General features: G+C 34.9%; 1 long non-coding RNA gene across 1 annotated transcript in view; it reads left to right on the top strand.

Annotated features, from left to right (window-relative positions):
• The window catches only part of LOC149132886 (uncharacterized), a 105,717-nt gene that overhangs the window by 42,654 nt on the left and 39,063 nt on the right, over window positions 1-24,000 (top strand). Inside the window, exon 2 of the long non-coding RNA XR_016244118.1 lies at window positions 5,089-5,242. This is a non-coding gene — a long non-coding RNA (uncharacterized LOC149132886). The remainder of the gene's footprint in view (window positions 1-5,088; window positions 5,243-24,000) is intronic.

The following is a 24,000-nucleotide window of genomic DNA, read 5'->3' as shown; positions in this document are numbered from 1 at the left end:
TTGGAAAAGAAAATATCTGGCTACAACAAGTAACCTTAGATGCCAAGAACCTTTCAAAGTATCCTAGCTGCCCCTAATAATATTGTTTGCATTGTTTATTTTTTATTTACTACTACTGCTACTACTATTACTACTACTACTACTGCTGCTGCTGTTGTTTCGTAATTCTTTATCTATAATTCCTCGATCCTTATGATATTTACCTTTCCCTCTTTGTGCATTCAATATGTGTATGCATGTGTGTGTTTATATATACACATGGATACACATGCACACATCCACACACACACACACAGACTCACTCACTCACACAGATATATATATAGGGAGACATAGGCACAGATAGATAGATAGATACATACATACATACATGTGTGTATGTTTGTGTGTGCATAAAAACAAACCAAGATAGTATACATGTATGTGAAGATACATTCACACACATACACATCGATAAACATACAAAATCATTCATACACACATGCACACCTTATATATATATATATGCACAAACAGGTATATATATATGCACACACGTGTGTCTGTGTGTATATATATATATATATATATATATATACACACACACATGCATGTGTGTGTATATGTAGATATATATATATATATATATATATATATATATATATAACTCTATCTTCAGATTTCCTTTCCTTTTTTTGGACTGTGCACCCCTGAGGCCCGACCATTATGTTTATTGCTATTATTGTTTTCAATAATAATAATAATAATGATGATAATAAGAATATTCTTATTCTTATCATCATCATCGCATCATCATCACTACCACCATCATCATCATTGTTCTCATCATCATTGTTCTCATCATCATCATCATCATCATCATCTTCATTGCCATCATTGTCATCATCATCATCTTCAAGATCAACCACAACAGCATCACCACCACCACCAGCAACAGCAGCAGCAGCGTGTATTACAATCTTACATTCACATACGTACATAGAATTAAGAACACTTTTGCTTTCAGTTGTCTGTAATGTTTATGTTTACCATATATGGTATGTCACAAGTATATTGTCTCTCTCTTTGACTGACCTTACTTATTGTCAGAGAAGGAGAATCTCTTTGATTCTTCATTCCATCATCACTCATTGATTGGCTAAGAATACGTACTATTCTACAGCACCATTGTTGCAGACCAACAATAAGAATTAGGCCCTGCAAACGGTTTCCTTGCAAAAGGAATAACACGACAGAATATGGTTTAAGAATATTCTCTGACTTTCTCCGGGCTCTTTGAGTTTTGTTCTATTGTGTACGCTGACAATGCGAAAGATTATATAATAACTCTTTTCTGTTGTATGCTATTGATGTCTTGGATTATGGTAAAAGATAGAATCTTGAATAAAAGCCCAAAGTTTTAGAATGCAACTGTCATCTAGAGGATAGCCCTAAATATGTGTGGCGGAAGGAATGGAGTTTTGTGTGGTGCATGGGAGTATGTTGGATAAGAAACGGTGAGGCAGAGAAATAGAGAGAAAGAGAAAGAGAAGGAGTGTGAGGGAGAAGCAGTGATGGAAAGTAAGAGAAGGTAGTTCTCTTCAGTTACTTACTTTCTCATCCTGGATACCATAATTCTCTGTTTATGTACACAAAAGCATTTTCATTCATTGTGTCTTTACATGCACCATCATTGTATGCACGTATGCTGCCGCTTTCCATTCTATTGTGATATAGGTATGCATATATATATATATATATATATATATATATATATATATATATATATATAGGTGTATATATGTGTATGTATACATATATGTATGCACAAATATATATATACCTATATATATGTGTGTGTGTATGTGTGTCTCTTTATATATATGAGTGCGTATATATATATATATATATAGATAGATAGATAGAGAAATATATATGTGCATATACATATATCTATCTATATATATATATATATATATATATATATGTATATGCACACACATGTACATATACACTATTTATGTATGTACATGTAGGTAATAATATACACATAGATATAAGCTTCTATATATATTTTTGTATATAATTATGCATACATTCACTCGTGTGTGTGTGTGTATAATCTTACTGTGTATGTCTGTATGTGTACATGTGAGTACCATTATATGTATACATACTTCTGGTGCCTGGTTGGCCATCATGACATCAATAGCAACAAAAATACATATATATGCATATATATATGCCTATATATATATATATGTGTGTGTGTGTGTGTGTGTGTGTGTATATGTATGTATATGTATATATGTATGTATATGTATGTATGTATATGTTTATATGTATGTATGTATATGTATGTATATGTATGTATGTATATGTATATATGTATGTATATATGTATGTATGTATATGTATGTATGTATATGTATATATGTATGTATGTATATGTATATATGTATGTATGTATATATGTATGTATGTATATGTATGTATGTATATGTATATATGTATATGTATATGTATGTATATATATGTATGTATATATATATATATATATATATATATATGTGTGTCTATATATATATATATATATATATATATGTATATATATGCATACATGAATGCATATAATGTATAATATACTCATGCATTCATACATAGGTTTTATGGTAAATATACACACCGCTCAGCAACAAAATACCTATTTATTATTTACTGACAATCATATGCCACCTATTGTAATCCGACAAATATATATATATATATACACACACACACACATACATATATGTGCATGTTTGCATATATATATATATATATATATATATATGCACACACATATACAGATGTAAATATATATATATATATATATATATATATATATATATATATATATATATGCACACACACACACATATACAGATGTAAATATATATATATATATATATATATATATATATATATATATATATATATATACCCATATATACAAATGTATACATATGTATGCAACTGTTGTGTAGGATCAAAGCCTGGCAATATAGTCAGAAAGAACTATTTCAGTGAGTCTTTGTAGATTTATGAATGTATTGCGCATTGTTGATGTTGCATTGATGGTGGTTTAATGATGATTGTTGCTTCCACATGCATAAGGTAACATAGAAGCTGGCACACAGGCAATGAGTGGTTTTGTGGTTGTGGTGTATTGTTGAAGCCAGGTGGCCAATGGTTTTTGCCTGTGAGTCTATCACATGACGCCGGCAAGAAAGAATAGCTAAAACCTTAAAAACCTTTTTTTTTTTTTACCAAAGAGGGAGTCTTTCCTTTGTTGTTTGCCATTCTAAAAGCAGCAGCCAAAATAGAATGGATATTGTCCTAAAAGGCAAAATCATGATTTATTTTATCTCTTGCTTGTTTCGGTCATTAGACTGCTGTCATGCTGGAGCACCACCATGAAGAATTTTTAGTCAACTGAATTAATCCCAGTACTTATTTTCATGTTCTTTTAAACCTGGTTCTCATTCTGTCACTCTCCTTTGCTGAGTTGGGGCAAAAGAATACAACAGGGGGTTGCCACCACCCCCTGCCAGAGCCTCATGGAGCTTTAGGTGTTTTCACTCAATAAACACACAATCGAAACAGCAATCTGGAAATTGAAACCGCAATCCTCTAACTGTGAGTCTGCTGCTCTAACTACTGGGCCATTGCGCCTCCACCAGTGGCTTCACATAGCCATCTGAATTGAACCCTGTTCAAAGATGTGGAGCAAAGTTATATCACCCTCATGGGCAACACACCCAAATACCATCACAGTTTAGGGGAACTTAGTTTTCCAGATGTCCCTGTCGCATCTTGCAGACTTTATAGTGCTCACAGAGCATAGAGAAACAGTCATGATGTCAGCATTTTGATACCTAGTGTGAATCATCATAATACAGGTGACTCTTTTCCAATTCAGATGGCTTCCAGTCCTCCGTGTCAGCTAGCTTTTTCTCAACCACAACTCTTTATGCTCTCCAACGCTGTTGACTCTTCAATGATACATCAAGCTGCTCTTGAAAAAATGAGACATAAAAAAAATTGTTAAATTTAGCCCAAACACCCTGTATATATAAACAACAAGCTTCTTTCAGTTTCCTTCTATCAAATCCACTCACAAGGCATTTGTCAGCCTGAGGCTATAGTAGAAGACACTTAACCAAGGTGCCAGGGGATGGGACTGAACCTGGAACCATGTGGTCAGGAAGCAAGCTTGTTACCAAACACTCATGCATACATTTATAAACATACTCACATACACATACATAAACATATATATATATATATATGACAAGCTTCTTTCAGTTTCCACCTCCTAAATCCACTCACAAAGCATTGGTCAGCCTGAAGCTACAGTAGAAGATACTTGCCCAAGCTACTACACAGTGGGACTGAACCTGGAACCATGTGTTTAAGAAGTAAGCTTCTTACCACACAGCCACACCAGCACATATCCACACATAACTCTTTTACTTGTTTCAGTCATTTAACTGCGGCCATGCTGGAGCACCGCCTTTAGTCGAGCAAATTGACCCCAGGACTTATTCTTTGTAAGCCTAGTACTTATTCAATCGGTCTCTTTTGCCGAACCGCTAAGTTACGGGGACCTAAACACACCAGCATCGGTTGTCAAGCGATGCTGGGGGGACAAACACAAACACACATACACATATATATACATATATATATACGACGGGCTTCTTTCAGTTTCCGTCTACCAAATCCACTTGCAAGGCTTTGGTCAGCCTGAGGCTATAGTAGAAGACACTTGCCCAAGCTATAACACAGTGGGACTGAACCGGGAACCATGTGGTTGGGAAGCAAGCTTCTTACTACACAGCCACACCAGCACATATCCACACATAAGCTCACACATTCATACACTCATACACACTGCACTCAAGGGATCTTTCAAGGTCAGTTTAACAGTGAAAAACTCTACAGAAACCATCAAATTAAATCCATCTCTATAACATATGTGCTACATATTTTTGAAATAACTGTTTTGTTTTGTTCTGTTTTGTTATTTTTGTCTTCTTTTTCTTTTTTCCTTCTTTTTTGTTTCAGGTATTTTCCATGCAGTAACATTAACAACTGTTTCGTTCCATTACTTAACTCACAGAGAACTAATAACAACTGTGATTTTATATATAAACAGAAAATTAATGGAAAATTGTCTTTAAACAAAATGGATAAAACAAAAGTAACTATTTCGAGCAAGGTGGGTGTTTGCTGTTAGTGTTTGTTTCTGCTTCTTGTTTTTGTTTATCATCATCCTCATCATCATCATCATCATTATTACTAATATCACTATCATCATCATCATCATTATTATTATTATCATTGTTGTAGTTTTGTTTTGATTTGTTTGTTGGTTTGTTGTTTTTTCCTGTTTTTTTTTTTGTTTTGTTTTGTTTTGTTCTATTCTTGCTTTGCTTTCGTCTTTGATGAGAAGTCTTGCAATGGAATAAATAATCTTTAATGACTAATATACCCGACGGTGTTTTGTAAAATAGATAGAGATTTCTTCAAGAAAATTGCAAATACTATTTCTATTAATTAAAACAACTTGCTGGCAATCAAAACATTTCAAAACTATTTAATTAAGAAAAATAAATAAATAAATAATAATAATAATGATAATAATAGTAATAATAATAATAAGGCAAATAATAATAATGATTTGAAAAACAACAAAAACAAAAGACAATTGAAAAGTTAAATCAAAATGGAAATAAACCATAAAATAATAGTAATAATAATAATAATAACAATAATAATAATAACAATAATAATAATAATAGCAATAATAATAATAATAATAATAGCTATGATAATAATAATAATAATAATAATAATAGCAATGGTGATAATAATAATAATAATAATAATAATAGCAATGGTGATAATAATAATAATAATAATAATCCCCTAAACACTTCTGGAGTTATTTCTATGTGATTAAATTTCTGAAACACGTTCCTGATAGAAGAAAAGCAACAGTTGTTGTTGAGCTCTGCTAATTTAGCTGTTTCTACTAACGATGGTTTAAATAATGAATACTTCTCTGTTAATTTGTCTATTTAGCACACTGCATCTCTTTCTTTGTTAACTTATAAACATAGTGCATATACCTATCTATCTATCTATCTATCTATCTATCTATCTATCTATTTATCTATCTATCTGTCTGTCTTGTATATGTTTGTACATATGCATGTATGTATGGATGTATGTATTTATGTATGTATGTATGTACGTACATATGTATGTATGCAAGTATGTATGTCATTATTCAGTTTCATTTCAAGATATCTTGCCAATAGAGAAAGATTCGGTTTCTAACCTAGATCCAAGGCTCCTTCATTAGAATTTCAACATCAACAACAGGATATTTATTTTTGTATGTATGTATGTATGTATGTATGTATGCAGGTATGTATACGTGCAGATTTGTAAGATTTGCTTTATATATGTATTCTCATGCATATAGTTGCATGTCTACACATGCGCATATATACTTAAATGATAAACTTCTGGAAAGTTTTACAGATTTTTATAGTTCCAGTGATGGCTTGGATTTGTAATCTTTGAATCAGCTTTCTTCTTTCTGGTTTTGAGAAGCCTAAGTTTTCAAGGTTGGTATTTAGGCAGTGTATTACACATCCCAGTGCCCCAATAATTACAGGAAAAAACTTGAACTTGTAATCTGAATAGAGTTGCTGTAGATTCCTATGCATGTATGTATGTATGTATGTATGTGCATGTGAGAGTGTGTATGTTTGTGTCACCTTGTCTTGATATAATATAATACATCATAAAGTGATTGTTGCTGTCATACAAGCAATATCATTCGTTTCCAGTTGCTCTGAGTATCAGGTTTGACCATGGTAAAATATTGGTTTCAAATTTTGGCACAAGGTCAGCAAATACAGAGGGAGGAGATAAGTCGATTACATCAACCCCAGTGTTTCACTGGTATTTATTTTATTAACCCTGAAAGGATGAAAGGTAAAGTCGAACCCAGGAGAATTTGAACTCAGAATGTAAAGACAAACACAATGCTACTAAGCATTTTGCGGGTGTGCTAACAATTCTGCCAGTTCACTGCTTTAACAATAATAATAATAATGATGATGATGATAGTAATAACAATAGCAAGTGCACTCAGACAGTATAACACAAATGTCCTCTCAACAATTAGCTGGAGATGATTTTTAAAAGGAGAATATCTGAAATGAACTCGACTACTCTCACAAAGAACACTAAATATGAACCTGATGTATCCTTATATACCCTTCTATTTATATATATATATATATATATATATATATATAAAATCAAAATAAGCAACACGAATTTCAAAGATGATTGCGCTCAGGTCAGCGGATCTGTTTCAAGAAAAAGAACAAGAAACTTCCTGTGAGAAATCCGTGTTGCTTATTTTGATTTTTTGATCACCTATCCTTTTGGAATGGTTTTTGTATAATACCATACCATACGATATTCTGGTGCCTAAATATTAGTACCATATTCAATCTTGAATATATATATATATATATATATATATATACATATGTATATATATACACATATACGTTGGGATGAAATATGGAAGTGGACGACATTTAGGCTAAGTTTCCTGATTCGTTCATCTTATGATGGTTTGCCATCACCTAGGAATCTCATAAGATGGAACGTCTCAGAGAATGACATATGCAAATGCGGAAAGGTCGGAACACTGAAACATATTCTTTCCAACTGTTTCTTAGCATTGAATAGATATACATGGAGACGCAACCTGGTCCTGAAGGTTATCTTCAATGCTATGAAGAACCAAATTCATCTCAATAACACTGAGAAAAAACCGTTGAAAGAACCATCTAGAGATTTTATTACCTTCGTGCGCTCAGGTCAGCGGATCCGTTTCAAGAAAAAGAACAAGATACTTCCTGTGAGAAATGAAAAGTGGAACGACTATTGGGAAGTGACTGTAGATTTACCTGGGAGCCAGGCATTCTTTCCCATCCCAGTTACGGAAAAACCGGACATTTTAATGTGATGTGAAAGAAGGAAAGTTGTAAATCTAGTCAAGTTAACGGTTCCTCATGAAGATAATATGGACACCGCGCGGGCTCGAAAAATTGACCGTTATGTAAATCTCCTCTAGAAATGTGAAGACGCAGGCTGGAAAGTGGAGCATTTTCCAATCGAAGTTGGATGTAGAGGGTTTGTAGGACACAGTGTGAAACGACTGTTGTTATCGTTAGGCCTAGCTTGTCATAAGGTAAATACCACCATGACCGATATCCAAAGTACAGTGGAGAAGGTTAGCCACTGGATTTGGTTAAAAAGAGATGATGAGCGATGGCTGGAGAAATATTGAGCTTTGTTTTTAATAACCAGTTGATCTAGCAAGCAGGGCCTCATATCAGTGAGTGGGGGGGCGCATTGATGCCGTCGAGAGGTAGGCTTGCTTGCTTCCGGTATGCGGAGTTCTCAACTGGTAGCACTTGCATCTGCAAGTTGTTTGCAAGACATCTATGTGTGTGTATATATATATATATATATATATATATATATATATATATATATATATATATAGGTGCAGGAGTGGCTGTGTGGTAAGTATCTTGCTTACCAACCACATGGTTCCGGGTTCAGTCCCACTGCGTGGTACCTTAGGCAAGTGTCTTCTGCTATAGCCTCGGGCCGACCAAAGCCTTGTGAGTGAATTTGGTAGATGGAAACTGAAAGAAGCCCATCGTATATATATGTGTGTGTGTGTGTATGTGTGTGTGTGTTTGTGTATGTTTGTGTGTCTGTGTTTGTCCCCCAGCATCACTTGACAACCGATGCTGGTGTGTTTACTCACCCGTAATTTAGCGGTTCGGCAAAAGAGACCGATTGAATAAGTACTAGGCTTAGAAAGAATAAGTCCTAGGGTCGATTTGCTCGACTAAAGGCGGTGCTCCAGCATGGCTGCAGTCAAATGACTGAAACGAGTAAAAGAGTAAAAGAGTGTATATATGTATGTATGTATGTATGTACATATAAAAATCTCATTTGCTGTTTTCTTTTTTACCTTTTTTGGTATGACTTTCTGTGATTTATATTATTTGGTAAAGCAGCAAAATTAGGAAATTTTCAAGAATTGCCACCTTCATAATTTTATTCCAAACACATAAGCTGTGAGAGTGAATTGAAACCAAATCAGTTTTTCATTGCCCTACAGCCCTCCAATCTTTATCTAGAGTGATTGCCATTGTATAATTAATTAGTGTTCTTTATTAATTTGCAGAACTGAGATCAAGTCACACTATGTTTCGAGACCATGATAGAACACAATCAATCTGGGAATCTTGTTTTAACTAATTCTAACACCACTGCATTGCAGAATAGCGATATCTAAAATAAAGAAAAAACCCGCATCATCTTCATCATTACCATCATCACTATTAGCATCACTATCACCATCATCATCATCAGAGTAGTCATTATCATCATCCCTATCATCATGTTGATGGTGCCTATATTATCCTCCTCATCACCACCACCATCATCATCATCATCATCAACATCATCATCACTACTGTCAACATCACACTTTTTATTTGAATTTTTTCAAATTTCTTATACCTTTTTTTTTTTTAGTAATTTTCATTTTCGTTGTAAAATTTAGCATTTTGTTCAATTTCTAATTTAGTGTTGAATAAATCATTTTTAACTTTGTCATAAATATCACACACATACACACACACACTCATATATATACACATGCACGTGTGCACACACACACACACACATGCATGCATGCACATGCCAATGCATAGACATGCACAATCATGCAAATACACATAGTAACATGCACACACACATACAGATATGCGCACGCACACACACCCAAATAAAAATAAACACAAGCATACACTCACACTGACACATACTCATTCTCAAATTCACACACCTACACACTCACAGACTCCCACACACTCTCACACACACACATACACACATACTGATACACACACAAACTCACCATGCATGAACACACATGCACATACATACACGCATGCACATACTCATTTTCACATTCACACACACACACTCTCACGCACACACATACACGTACACATCCACACACACACACATAAACTCATTCTCACATTCACACATATCCGCACTCACAAACACTCACACACACACTCGCATGCACGCACTCATAGACATGCATACACATCCATACACACACACGCATACTGATACAAACACAAACTCACCATACATGCACACACATAAAAACACACATACACACACAAATTCACCATACATGCACACATGCACACACACATATACACACATGCACATACTCATTCCCACATTCACATGCATACTCACTCACAGACACTCACACACTCGCATACACACACATACGCACATACACACACACACACACACACACACACACACACACACACACACACACACTGCAACTTTCAAAAGAACTCACAAGCATACATGCACAGGCATACAAACACACATTCATGCTCACATCCATACACATGCTTGCAGTCATACATATACACCAACACGCACACACACACACACACACACACACACACACACAAATGCACACACACACTGATACACATACACACACAAACACATTAATTCAATAATATAGACATACACACACACACACAATATGCACATGTCCCATACATGCAGGCACACACAAACACACACACTGATACACATACATCCACATACAAACATGCACATACATATATACACACACACACAAACACATTAATTCAACAATATAGACAAATGCACACAGACACACGCACACTCTATTTCTGATCCTTTCCATTCATAGAATGAAAACAAGTGACAACCACTACCACAGCCACAGCCCCCACTACCACCACCACCACCAACAACAACAGCAACAACAACACTGCTACTGCCATCGGTGCCACCACCACCTCCATCATCACACATCGGAATCACCAACACTATAACCACTACTACTACTACTACCACCACCACCACCACTATGACCATCACCATCACCATCACCACCATCATCAATACTATCATTCTGAATACCAATTTATCAATATCACCACTACCCCGCCACTACTGCTACTACTACTACTAATAATAATAATAATAATAATAATGATAATAATAGTAATAATGGTTTCAAATTTTGGCCCATGGCCAGCATGTTCTAAAGAAGTGGTAAGTTGATTACATCAACCCCAGTACTCAACTGGTACTTATTTAATGAATTCCGAAAGGATGAAAGACAAAGTCCACCTTGGCGGATTTTGAACTCAGAATGTAAAGACAGACGAAATGCTGTTAAGCATTTTGCCCACGGTGCTAACAAATATTCCAGCTTGCAACCTTAACATTAATAATAATAATAATCCTTTCTACTAAAAGCACGAGGCCTGAAATTTGGAGGGAGGAGACTCGTTGACTATGTTGGCCCCAGTGTTTCACTGGTATTTAATTTATCAACCACAAAAGGATGAAAGGCAAAGTCAACCTTGGTGGAATTTGAACTCAGAATGTAAGGATGGATGAAATGCTGCTAAGCATTCTGCCTGATGTGTTAATGATTCTGCCAGCTCACCATAGCAATATTAATAATAATAATAATGATTTCAAATTTTGCCACAAGGGCAGCACCTTGGGGTGAGAGGATGAGTCAATTACATCGACCCCAGTGCATAACTGGTACTTATTTTATTGACTTCAAAAGAATGAAAAGCAAAGTCAACCTCAATGGAATTTGAACTCAGAACATAGCAGGAGATGAAATACCGCTAAGCATTTTGCCAGTGTGCTAACAATTCTGCCAGCTCACCATAATAATAATAATAATGATAATAATAATAACCATGACAAGTTGAGGCAATATGGCCAGGTAGCGAAAGTGCTACATTGGAAACTGGGTGAAAAGTGGGGGCTAGAGAGAGGTAACATGTGGTATGAGTACAAACCACAGAGGGTGGTGGAGTTAGAGACTAGCAAAATCCTCTGGGATTTCCCAATCCAAACAGATCAGGTGCTAGAGCATAACAGACTGGGCCTAGTGGTGGTCGACAAAATGCACCACATGTGCTATATAGTTGATGTTGCATGCCTCTTTGACCCACAAATAGTCAAGAAGGAAAGCAAAAGGATACATTGATACAACCCTCTTTAGTACGAAATAGCCCAGCTATAGAATATGAGGAAGGTGAAGATAGTGCCAATTATTGTTGGGTCCTTGGGAACAGTATCAGAAGGCATCAAGAGGAATATAAAGGAAATTGGAATAGAGTGCCCAACAGAACTGTTATAAAAGGTTTGCCTCCTTGGCACAGCCAGAATAATCAGAAAAGAATTAGATAGCTGAAAAGAACGGATAGCATGGTACCATAGGCTGCAGGTGGTAAGCCTGCTATGCATGCAAGACTCCAGGAGCTCCAAAATACCTATGATAAAGAGATGATAATAATAATAATAATAATAATAATCCTTTCTACTAAAGGCACAAGGCATGAAATTTTGGGGGAGCGGACTAGTCGATTATGTTGACCCCAGTGTTTCGCTGGTGCTTGATTTATCGCCCACAAAAGGATGAAAAGCAAAGCCAACCTTGGCAGAATTTGAACTCAGAATGTATAGGCAGATAAAATGCTGCTAAACATTTTGCCTGGCGTGCCAAGTAGTAGTGATATTAATACTAACACCACTACAAATACTATTATTGTTAATAGCATTTCATCAATATTATCATCATGACTACCATCACCGAAACCACCACCACCACACTACCACCACAACCAATACCCTAACCCTAACCCTAACCCTACCACCAGCAACATCACCACTACCACCACCACAAGACCATTAACACAATTACCACCACACTACCACCACTACCACACTACCACCACTACCACACAACCACCACCACCATCATCACCACCACCACTACATACCATTATACAAACTGCACAATGTAAGTTCCTCAAAATTAATATATCAAATTAATAAATGCTGAAGTCCCAAATTCCTGCAATAAACTGACAACAACAACAACAATAACAGAATACACAACAGCAATCATATCGACAATGACACCACCAAGAACAATGATAAACAAATAAAAAGCATATATTCACAGATACTCAGATCTGTGTGTGTGTGTGCATGTACGCGTGTGTTTGTGGGTGTATGTGTATATATACATATATATGTATATGTGTGTATATATATATATGCATGCACACACATACATACACAGTACTTATGATACAAAATCACATAAATATACGGAGACACACATATGCAAGTGTATGTATATATACACACATACACACACCTGTATGCACGTATACATACATATACATGTACAGTACACATCTAGATGTATGCACACACACACACACACACACACATATACACACATACACAGCGAACTCCTCAACCATGTGGTTTCAAATTCAGTCCTACCATGGCCAAATGTTTTCTTCTACAGCACCCAGAAGGTCTTATGAGTGGATTTTGGTTAGCAGAAACTGAAAGAAGCTATATATATATATATATATATATATATATATATATATGATATATATAATATATATATATGTAGTTAATCCCCAAAAAACATGGTAAAATGCAACAAGAAAAAACAACAATGCGAGGACTTGGTACATGCAAAGTATTAGCAGACGTTCAAGGAAGGAAAGAATAGTGGTTTTATGTTTCGAGCAAAACTCTTCATCAGAAACAGGAGACAGAAGAAAGGAAGACGAAAGTAAAAAAAATATATATATATATATATATATATATATATATATATCAGAGATCTGCCACCTAGGTAGGCAAGGTAGGCAGTGCCTGCCTTGAATAAAATAGATTGATAGCAACATTCTCCTCTCTTGGCAAAATATGCACCCAATTCAATAAAATTAGGTGCATCAGAAGGTTAGTCTGATTACTATGTATAAAAGGCAAAATATTTTATTTTCTTGTAGATTAAGTAAGCATAATTCACCCCTACTTTCCAATCTCAGTATTTAAGCTACACATAGTACTGCTGTAGTTGACGTGATGTGTACACTCTTTCAACACCATTTTCTTTACGTGCTATAAAGGCAGAAATAGATCTGCCTTCAACTCAGTCGTACATCTGTGTTTTGCTTATTTTTTGTGTGTTTTACTACATAAAGGTCGCCAACTGCCTACCCTGAGTAATTACTGACAGCACATGCATGGTATATATATATATATATATATATATATACCAAGTTTTGAATGGTACAACAATACACTATAATACAAAAAAATGGACTATATACCTGTTGTAATTTAGTTATCCATAGTCCTATGATATTTCGGAATACAATTGCTTCTTCAGATATTCTTAGATGGAGAGTCACTCCATCTTAGCCTTGGTAAACAAGTGACACTGCACCAGAGATAAGATCTTCATCTGTGTAAACCGATGTTGTGAGTATGGTGGGACTGGGAAGGGATTATCCATTATGAATTGCTTGAAAGGAACCAAACAGTCAACACAGAACTCTATGTTCAACAGATAGAAGGACTCAACATGGCTATTCAAGAGAAAAGACCTAATCAGCAGCATGGAGATCTTCTGCTGCACGACAACGACCGCCCTCATATAGCCAATATGACCAAGGAAGCCATTGAAATGCATGGCTGGGAAGTGCTGCCACACCCACCATACTCTCTTGATTTGACACAACGGATTTCCACGTCTTTCAATTTCTTTCAAATGCTTTGCACAGAGATTCGTTCAATACTGATGCAGAATTGAAAGCTTGGTTAGGTCAATTTTTGAAGTCTAAATCGGGTGATTTCTATCAGCGAAGTATTGAAAATCTTGTTTAACATTGGGAAGAAGTTGTAAACAACAAGGGTGAATACATTATTGATTAATTAGTTGTTATTTTTCATTAAACCTTTAAAAAAATTTGAATTTTAAAGAATGGCGGGAACTTAATTGCCAACCCAATATATACATACATATATATATATATATATATATATATATATATATATATATATATATATATATATATATACACACAAAGTATTGTGCAAAAGTTTTCAGCCACTTTAAACTATTGTAAATTTCTACTAATTGCCAACTTATAAGTGGATGTTTTGCTTTGAGTTTTTTACAGATGAAACGTTGGCCCTGTCAGAGTTATTTCCATACCTAATTCTTATATTTTGTAGTAGGGGTTCTGAATGAGAGGAGAAGATGCGAGACGACCCCCCCCCACACACACACACTTAAACTTCACTGTTTTCATGGTGCAACATGGGTCATTTTGCTTTCCTAGAGACCTTCTGACAGTGAAACAACCCATGTTACACAACAAAAGTAGTGAAGTTTGGGAGTAAGCGTCTGATGCTTTGAGGATGCATAAAATGTGATGGCTCAAGGACGTTAGTTAAAACAGTAACTTGAATAGTGTCAAATACATTCAGTTGCTGAAGGACAATTTGATACCAGACTTAGATGAAGGTAAGATTTTTCAACATGACAGATCTCCATGCCACAGATTGTGTGCAACACAGCAGAGTCTGGCTGATAAAGATGTTATCGTATTGAAAGATTGGCCAGCTCAGAGCTCTGACTTAAATATCATCAAGCAAATGTGGACAGAACTAAAGAGAAGAGTTCGTCAGAAGAATCCACGCAATCTTGGAGAATTGTGGAAGCTCAGCCAGAGAGAATGGCATCTCATGCCTGTGAAGATGAAGGATTTGTATACATCTCTTCCCAGGTGCATTGAAGCAATTATCCAAGATAAGAGAAGCTACATGAGATATTAACAATCTACAGTAACTTGTTGAAATGAACATTATATTATAAATTTTCATTATGGACATTTTTCTGTTTTAAAACACTGTATTTTGATTGGTTTGTGTGTGGTGGACGAAAACTTTAGCATGGCCATTTTTGGTGATCGTCTTGCATCTTCCTCTTTCATTCAGAACCCCGACTACAAAATATAATTATTAGGTATGGAAAGGATTCCAACAAGGCCAATGTTTCATCCGTAAAAAATGCAATGTGAAACATCCACTTATAAGTTATCAATTAGTAGACATTTACAATAGTTTAATGTGGCTGGAGACTTTTGCACTTTGTGTGTGTATTCACATATATATATATATATATATATATATATATATATATATATATATATATATATATATATATATGTATATATATATATCTATATATATATATATATACTTGGTTAATGTCAGATGGAAGATATGAGAATTTTATTAATCGCTACATTAAGCTAATACATATAACAAACACTATGAAAGTGATCATGCTTTACCGGTAAACGGAAGGTATAAACCATTTGTTTTATCATCTAATTATATATATATATATATATATATATATATATACACACACACACACACACACACACACACACACACACACACACACACACATATATATTTAAACACCTTGGGCAAGTGTCTTCGACTGTAGCCTCAGGCAAATCAAAGCCTTGTGAATAGATTTGGTTACCGGAAACTGAGAGAAACCTGACGGAGTAATGAGTCACAGATGAAGATTAATTAAATCTGAAATCAGCACTGATATGGCTCCATCTTACTTGCCATAGGGAGGGTGCCTGTCTCCCTTGTCAGCCATTAGAAATGTGCTCTCAAGTGGCTAAGAGTTGTTTTGACTGTTGTTTCTAGCAATGCTGGTGCTTACTAGCAGCCTCAGCTACTTTAGTGACAACTATACTTGTAGGCTTTAGGTTGCAAATTGCAAATAGCCACCTTAATAATTTATATATATATATATATATATATATATATATATATATATATATATATATATATATATATATATACAGAGAGAGAGAGAGAGAGAGAGAGAGAGAGAGAGAGATGTGTGTGTGTGTGTGTGTGTGAGTGTATGTATAGGAGTGTCTTTGTGATTGTTTGTCTTCCACCACCGCTTGATAACTGGAATTGGTCCCTGTAACTTAGCAATTTGGCAATAATGATTTATAGAATAAATACTAGGCTTGAAAAAATAAGTATTGGGGTAGATACATTTGACCAAAATTTCTTCAAGGCAGTGGCCCCAGTATGGCCACAGTTTAATGACCGAAACCAGCTAAAGATAAAAAAAATTATATATATATATATATATATATAGACATAAACATACTTCATTGAAAAATATAAGCCAATGCTTAACCATTTCTAGCATTTTATTCTATCAAAACCAAATCATGTTAAATTAACAGAACCTAATCATTCCCAACATTTTTGATTATATCCCTTATACCGAAAAAAAAAAAAACCCTTGATTACCTCCCCTGTTTCGAACTCTTCTACATCACACCATAGCAAATGGATGACACATCATTGGTAAAGAAATTTGAGAAATTTGAAAAGAAAATGCGAAACCGGTTATTTCTCCAAAAACAATGTCACTAACAAAATTTTATAACATTTTCCTCACATGACGATTTTAATATATTTTTTAACCATATAATACAAATCTTCTGCAGTTTTTTCATTCTATTTTACTTTTTATACATTCAACCTCGTGCTTTCACATACCAACTCTTTCACCCTATATATATACATATATACATATATATATATATTCTTCTTCTTTCTAGTCAGGTGTCACACTATGCAGTGCTGTGGTCATCACAATGTCTTGTCACCTTCTCCTGTCCTCTACCCCATGGACAGCTGAGAATAAGGACAATCCTGTGGCTGTGATGTCTTTCAGCTAAGAAGTGGGTCGCCTGCCTCTTTTACGTCTGCCGTTCACCTTACACACACACACATATATATATATATATATATATATGTATGTACATATATACACACACAAACCCCAATATGCTTATAACATTCCATAATATATATTATGGTATACAATACTATGATATATATATATATCATTATTATTTTTTTATATATTATTGTTTTATATATTATTTTCTTCATTTTGTACTTTTCTGTACTTCTTTGTAAAAAATCATTTTCATTCTCCTTCTTCTTGATAATTTGCTTCATCGCAATGAAAACCGGTTAGAAAAAATCTTTATTAAATTATGCTCCCAGTTCAGCATTCTGGCTTTTTTTCATTTTCCTATATATATATATATATATATATATATATATATATAGATACTGTGTTATTTCTTTACTACCCACAAGGGGCTACACACCACAGAGGGGACAAACAAGGACAGACGAATGGATTAAGTCGATTATACCGACTCCAGTGCGTAACTGGTACTTATTTAATCGACCCCGAAAGGATGAAAGGCAGAGTCGACCTCGGCGGAATTTGAACTCAGAACGTAGCAGTAGACGAAATACCGCTAAGCATTTCGCCCGGCGTGCTAACGTTTCTGCCAGCTCGCCGCCTTTATATATATATATATATATACTGTGTGTGTATATATATATATATATATATATATATATATATATATACACACATAGTATTATATGTAATATCAAACAAATAACAGCTTTTATAATCAACCACAACAATTACAACACACCAATATTGCTGTAAACTCCAACACCATCCCTAAACAAAACCAGAAATAACAGCCACACGCACCCTCACCAAGGACTATCAATACTGCTTTGTAGACTTACTTTCTAAAATATTCTTTCTCCTTTCTCTCTAATCCTTTACTTCGTTTCTTTCTTTCTTTTCATTTTTAAATTGATTTTGTTTTCTTTTTCTTTCTTTCTTTCTGTCTTCCTTTCTTACCATATCCTTTCTTCATTTCATGGAAGCATTCTCTTTCCATTCTTCTTTACATTTTTCCAGTCTCTTCCTTTTATTATTATATTTTTCATTTTTCTTTTCCCTTAAAAATTAAGAATCAAATTAAATTTCTTCATTTAAAAAGACAACAATAACAACAACAACAAAACCAACACCAACAGAAATAAATAAATGTGTGTAACAGAGCTTTTGTAATGATTTCATCATGTGGACCATTTCCATAGAAGTGTTAAAATAACTTAATGCTTGAATGGGGTGGGCTAAAATTAAGATAATTTCCACCTCTCACACCCTAATGCCTTTTTTTTTATTACTTTTATTGATTTATTTTTTCTATTATTATTATTATTATTATTATTATTATTATTATTGAGGCAGTAAGCTGGCAGAACCATTAGCATGCAGGACAAATTGCTGCTAAGTATTTTGTCCACCTTTAAGCTCTGAGTTCAAATTCCACCAAGATCAACTTCGCTTTTCATCATTTCAGGTCAATAAATTAAGTACCAGTTAAACACTGGGGGTCGATGTAATCGACTAGCTTCCTTCCTCAGAATTTCAGACCTTGTACCTATAATAGAAAAGATGATCGTTGTTAGAATACTTAGGCGTAAGAGGCATCAGATGTGGTGTGCAGCACAGACGACTGCGCTGGTATGGTCATGTGATGCGTATGGACGAGAACGGCTGTGTAAAGAAGTGATGATCTCTAACTGTGGAGGGAACCTGTGGTAGAGCTAGACCCAGGAAGACATGGGACGAGGTAGTGAAGCATGATCTTCAAACTTTGAGCCTCACAGAGACAATGATTGGTGACTGATAACACTTCCAATTAGGTAAGATCAAAAACCATGAGAGCCACTGCCTGGTACTACATCAGGGCATTTATTATTATTATTATTATTATTATTATTATTATTATCATTATTATTATCATTATCATTATTATTATTATTATTATTATTATTATTATTGTTCAGTAGTTTTATTTTTATAACGTGCTTTCACTTCACTACCGAGCGCAGCTCTGTGTGCCTTGGATATGTGCTGTGGTTTGCTGTGATGCTCTTATGGTTACTGTATTGAAAGTGTTTTGCGTAGGATGTGTGCAGTGCCCAGTAGTGCAATTTTCTGAATGTTATATATATTTGTAAGTCCTGGTGTTTTTGTTATGTATTTGTCTGAATATTTTTTTATTATACCTAAGGCACCTACTATGATAGGAATTGTTTCTGTTTTTAGATTACCTCTATTTCCAGGTCTTTGTATTTTGAAAATTTTTCCATTTCTTTTAGGGAAACGTTGTCATCTGCTGGTATTGATACATCAATTAGAAAGCATTTTTTTTTCTTCATGATCTTTGACAACTATATCTGGTCTATTTACCTTAATTTCTCTATCTGTGTGTATTGGCATATCCCAGAGTATGGTTGCTTTCTTGTTTTCTGTGACCTTTTCTGGCGTGCGTTTATACCATCTTTTTTCTGTTGTTATTCCATAGTGTTGGCATAGCTTCCAGTGTATATAGGTCCCAGCTCTGTCATGTCTGTGAATATATTATTATTATTATTACTATTATTATTATTATTAAGAAAGCAACAAGTAGGCAGAATTGTTAGTGTGGTGGATGAAAGGTTTTACGGTGTTTCACCCATCGCTATGTTCTGAGTTCAAAATGCATCAAGGTCGACTTTGCCTTTCATCTTTTTGGGGGTCAATAAATTAAGTACCGGTTGTGTACTGGAGTCGATCTAATTGACTGGCTCCCACTCCCAAAATTTCAGGCCATGTGCCTAGAATAGAAAAGGATATGTATGTATGTATGTGTGCATGTAAGCATGTACATATGTGTATGTGTACATGTATATGCATGCATATACGCCTATACATATGTATGTATGTATGTATGCATGTATGTATGTATGTATGTAGAGAGAGACAGACAGACAGAGTAAGAAAGAGGTTGACAGACAAGCGAAAAAGATGTAGGCATTAACTTGGTACTCCTTTATTTCCTCTGTTATGTATATTTCAGTAGGTGAAGGCACGTGGCTTAGTGGTTAGGACATTTGGCTTACAATCATAAAATTAGGAGTTCAATTTCCAGTGACATGTTGTGTCCTTGAGCAAGACACTTTATTTCACGTTGCTCCAGTCCACACAGCTGGCAAAAATGAGTAGTATCTGTTTCAAAGGGCCAGCCTTGTCACACTGTGTCACATGGAATCTCCCTGAGAACTGCATTAAGGATACATGTGTCTGTGGAGTGCACAGCCACTTGCACATTAATTTCATGAGCAAGCTGTTCCGTTGATCATATCAGCTGGGACCCTTGTCTTTGTAACTGACTGAGTGTCCCCCCCCCCCCTTCTTTTTTTGTTTCAGTATTCAGCAATACATGATATCACATAGTAGATGCAAACTATGGGAACAACATTAGAGTCGAAACCTAAATGGTCTAATTATCACACATCATGTGCATCCAGTCATATGTATGTATGGATATGTGTGTATAGACAGATACTTACATGCATTTTCCTACACACAGTCTTATATATACAACAATATATATATATATATATATATATATATATATATATACAATGTGTGTGACCCTTCTGTCCGGCATATATATATATATATATATATACATTTCCAATTTATTCCTTCACCCCGGCCACGAGCTGCTATACACAGGTGCTTACAATTAGCAAGTATTACTTATAACATTTACCTATATACATATATATATATATATATATATATATATATATATATATATATAAAACAGGTTTTTTTTTTCTAGCTTTCATGTAACAAATCCTATTGTTAAAGCATTGGTTGGCCCAAAGCCACTGAAGGAGACATTTACTCAAAGTTAATAAATGGGACTGAACCCATAATAAGGAGGTTGGGAACCAAACACCTTAACCATACAGATATCAATATACATCCCCCTCACTCACATACATACACACATGCATGTGTTTATGTGTGTGTATACATGTATACATACATATATATATTCTTTTATTTGTCTCAGTCATTTCACTGTGGCCATGCTGAAGCACTGCCTTCAGTCGAACAAATCAACCTCAGGACTTATTCTTTGTAAGCCTAGTACTTATTCTATCAGTCTCTTTTGCCAAACTGCCAGGTTACAGGGACGTAAACACACCAACATCAGTTGTCAAGTGATGGTGGGGACACAAACACAGACACATAAACATATACATATATATATGTATATATATATATATATATATATAAGTCAGTAAATAGTGGGGTTGTGTTAACCGCACGTGGAGAAATAATAGGAAAATGAAAAATAATAACAAGGCAGAATGCTAAACTGAAAGCATATTTTAATATAGATTTCTAACCGGCTTTCATTGCATGGCAAATTTTCAAGAAGAGGGAGAAAGAAAATGTTTTTTACAAAAAAGTAAAAAATAAAAAAAATAATATATTAAAAAAATAATATATAAGAAAATAAATATACCAATACATTATATGGTCTTTGAGCTTTTGAAGTTCAATGGTAATCCATGTAGATAATAGTTGGAAAAATAAGGATGCATGAAAATTTAGAGTTGTGTTAGGTTTAAAAAAAGGAGCTGTCTGTTCTTAGAGAAATAAGGTCACTGAGGGGTTTGTATGTTAAGAAATGGTTGGAATTTCTCTATGAAAAGATTCTCTTTGTTGATTCTTTCTTGTGTGGAGATTCTGTCTTTACATTGATAGAAAAGGAATATAAGGAATTTAGGGTTTTTGTTTCTGGTGCAAGAGTCTATGTGGCCAGTGAGTGGAATTTGGCGGTATTGACGGAGATTTATTTGTTCTTTATGGACTGCTACTCTTCTACGCAACGGGGGGCTCGTCTGTCCGATATAGAAGTTTTGGCAACCTGCGCATGTGAGAACATAAATGAGGTTCCCAGAGGAACAAGAGAAATTGTTTTTGATTTTAAACTGTATTCCTCGTTAGAAGGTAAATTCAGAGCCTTCAAGTAGGTAGGGGCAGGTACCACAATTAGGGCATGCACATTTTTTAACTGATGGGGGTGGAAGTGGTGTATGTGGTTTGACATTGGTTAAGAGTTTTTTTTTCAAAGATTTGTGTTGCCTTTTGCATTTAAGGACTTTGTGTGTATTGATGATATTGTTCATTTTTGGGTCTGTGGTGAGTAAGGGGAGGTTTTGTTGGATTGTGGTGTATGCTTCAAAGTTTTTGGCGTTGTGGGTGGGGATGTATGGAAGTATTTTGGGGTCGGGTGTGTTATTGTGTTGGTAGGTTTTTAGTGTGTTTTTGTCAAGTTCCTTGGAACGTTTTATTCCAAAGTCTATGAGTGTGGGGGGATATTGGCGCTGTAATAGTGTTTTTTTGAGGTCTTATAACTGTATTTCTTGAGTGGTTGGGTCAGAGACAATGGTGCAAATTCTTTTAGCTAACTTGAAGGGGATATTTATCTTGGTGTGTTTTGGGTGGCATGAGCTGAAAAGGAGGTATTGTTGTGAGTGTGTAGGTTTGTGGTAGATGTCGGTTGTGATTTGGTTATTAGGTGTTTTTATAATTAAGAGATCAAGAAAAGGGAGATGATGTTTGCTGAATTCCATAGTGAATTGAATGCTGGGATGTATGTTGTTAAGTATGGATTTGAATTCTAGAAGTTTTTCATAGGATTCCATCCATATGATGAAACAAACATCCAAGTATCTTTTCCAGTTATCCATTAAGGAGATGTGGAAAAGGTGTCCAAATTTCTGGCGTGAGATTTCATATAGTGATAATTAAGAAAAAACCATTATGAGGTTCGCAAGGACTGGCGCAGCTTATATATATATATATATATATATATATATGTATGTGTATGTGTGTGTGTGTGTGTGTGTGTGTGTGTGTGTGTGTGAAGGTGCAACGGCCCAGTGGTTAGGGCAGCAGATTCACAATCATAGGATTGTAGTTTCGATTCCCAGACCGGGCGTTGTAAGTGTTTATTGAGTGAAGACACCTAAAGCTCCACGACGCTCCGGCATTGGTGGGGACACCCTGCTGTATTCTTTCACCACAACATTCTCTCACGTTTTCTTTCTGTTTCTGCTGTACCTGTATTTCAAAGGTCCAGG

The sequence above is a fragment of the Octopus bimaculoides genome, chromosome 13, assembly GCF_046866305.1.
Source record: "Octopus bimaculoides isolate indiv1 chromosome 13, ASM4686630v1, whole genome shotgun sequence".
Classification (NCBI taxonomy): domain Eukaryota; kingdom Metazoa; phylum Mollusca; class Cephalopoda; order Octopoda; family Octopodidae; genus Octopus; species Octopus bimaculoides.
The sequence above is the reverse complement of the archived record's forward strand: the minus strand, read 5'-3'. Positions and strand labels throughout refer to the sequence as shown.